The following is a 2,452-nucleotide window of genomic DNA, read 5'->3' on the forward strand; positions in this document are numbered from 1 at the left end:
CACAACAACAGCATCAGGATTAAACACTTTGGTTATAAGTTATTATGATATTATTAGAAATCACCATGGAATAAAAGATAATGCAATTTCAATACTATTTTACTTCCCCTATTCACCTATCATGCACATGACTATAACAATGCGATTAACCCTTGTATAAATGAGAACTAATCCTACAAAAACTGCACTGACAAATAAACCCACAGATATTTCCTTTCATAAAAATAAGCGCTGTAAGTAATATTTATTTAACGAGTGTACAACTTTAATCGTGACACGAAATACACATTAAATTTTTTAATGTAACAACTACATGCAGCGGTTGCATATAAAAAGGCCAAGTGTTTGTTCACGTACATATTGTTCGTAAATACGCCAAAAAGGAACACGAAAAATGATGTCTCATACGGTTGGTTTCCTCCTTCTACTCGCTTCCGTCATTCTAATGTCAGGATTTCTCGTGACACCGGCTGAAGCAGGGGTATGCACAATCATTTGCTATTCACAATTGTAAAATTAATGGTAACTCCGTAATCCATGCAATTTATGTTATCTTATATGCAACAGTGTGATCATCCTAATTTAAAATGCAGTCACGCCCTCGCAAAGAAGTTCTGCCCGGTAAAATAAAATAATTATTCAATGCTACCAACAATTAAATTACGTCTAAATGTAGGACAAAAATGATGATTATATTTTTTCGTTATAGAAACAGTGTGGCTAAAGCAAATTGATTCCAACGTAGCAGAGGAATGGTCTATAGATCATCAGGCTGAATATTTTGATTATAAACATTTACATTATTATGATATTATTGCAAGTTAATAAACAATAGGATAAGATGCATTATAAACGATATACTATTTTTTCTGTTCATTTATTTACAATTTTCATACGACTTATTGGAAAGCCTTTGGTAAAAATAATTACTGAAGATATTGCTACAAGTATATTATTAATCAACTAAAATCAGTTATTCTGCTATACAGTGCATTTAAATCTCATTATTTATGAAGAAAGGCTTTCCCAATAATGCTATTCATAAGCGGATTATGTTGATCGAGGATGTTCGTTATGTAATTATCGAAAATTCAGAGGATTAAGCACATATTTTAAATACGACAATCAGTTACGTAAACAGAACATAAAATGATAAATGGAAACTCTGCATTAATATTTACTTTGATGTTTTTCTTTAAAAATTCGCGATACGTGGATCACGAAGAGTTTATTTTACTATCAATAATTATCGCGTATAGTTCATACTATACTTATCAGTGTCCAGATATCTATTTTATGCATACCGTGGCCTCGAATAGCGATTCACATAAAACGTGATAGCGCGAGAACAACTGCATGTTAAGTAAGAATTCGATACGAGAAATCATGAATCACAACGTGAAGATTCTCTTTCTATTTTCTCTAATTTTCATGTTTGGATACTTTGTGACACCCTCGGAAGGAAGGGTAATATTTTTACGTTCTTTACAAAGAAATAAATTTACGTTAGTACTACGTGAAATTAAATTTTTCTTTAATTTCCCGCACCACTTTATTATTCAAGGATTCACCAAGATGCGGCACATTTCCGAAAGAACTTTGCGGTTCTCCATTGATGGAAGAAGTCTGTCCGGTATTATTACAATTAATTAACTCCATAATCTGTATTTCTTAATCATAATGCATGTAGATATTATCATATACCAAGCGCTGTGTGCTGTAAAATTCTAACAAACATTTTCTTTTTGTCTATTAGAATATGTGTCGCAGAGTGATGAGTGGAAGAGGAAAATAAATTGCTACGGCACAAGGAGTCAAGGATTTGATGCAGATTTTACACAAACTTCTAAATAGATTAGAAATATGTAATTCTTTTATCGAATAACAAGTGTACGTAAAGAATTTTTAAAATATATCCACTATAAACTTCCAATATACAAAGTTTTTCATTTTATGAACCCATAAGCTTGCAACACGTTTAAAACGAAAACTTGATTTTACTGTTAAGATAGTCACGCAAGTATTCACAGTACAATATACGGCAGCAGACATTTTATATAAAAAGTAGAAGAGTGTATTGATAATAGACACGCCAAGCAGTCGACACGAAGCAACATTATTCAAAGTGTCGAGTTTCAATCCCTTCCATTTCTGTAATGTCATAACTACATGCAGCGGTTGCATATAAAAAGGCCAACTTTTTGTTCACGTACATATTCTTAGTAAATACGCCAAAGAGGAACTCGAAAAATGATGTCTCAAACGGTCGGTTTCTTCCTTCTACTCGCTTCCGTCATTCTAATGTCAGGATTTCTCATGACACCGGCTGAAGCAAGGGTATGCACAATCATTTACTATTCACAATTGTAAAATTAATGGTAACTCCGTAACTCATGCAATTTATGTTATCTTAGAAGCCACCGTGTGCTAAGTTGGGATGCAATCACCCCCT

The 2,452-nt window shown here is 32.8% G+C and overlaps 2 long non-coding RNA genes across 2 annotated transcripts; both read left to right on the forward strand.

The window, feature by feature from the left end:
* The first annotated feature begins 369 nt into the window (after nt 1–369).
* LOC122395828 lies at nt 370–848 on the forward strand. The gene is made up of 3 exons (XR_006258997.1): nt 370–481; nt 568–621; nt 710–848. It is a non-coding gene; the product is annotated as an uncharacterized LOC122395828 (long non-coding RNA).
* A 468-nt stretch (nt 849–1,316) lies between these two features.
* LOC122395829 lies at nt 1,317–2,130 on the forward strand. Its single transcript, XR_006258998.1, has 3 exons — nt 1,317–1,467; nt 1,565–1,633; nt 1,757–2,130. It is a non-coding gene; the product is annotated as an uncharacterized LOC122395829 (long non-coding RNA).
* The last annotated feature ends 322 nt before the right edge of the window (nt 2,131–2,452 follow it).

This window comes from Colletes gigas, unplaced genomic scaffold (assembly GCF_013123115.1).
Source record: "Colletes gigas isolate AHSC1104 unplaced genomic scaffold, ASM1312311v1 Colletes_gigas_Sc00006, whole genome shotgun sequence".
Classification (NCBI taxonomy): Eukaryota; Metazoa; Arthropoda; class Insecta; order Hymenoptera; family Colletidae; genus Colletes; species Colletes gigas.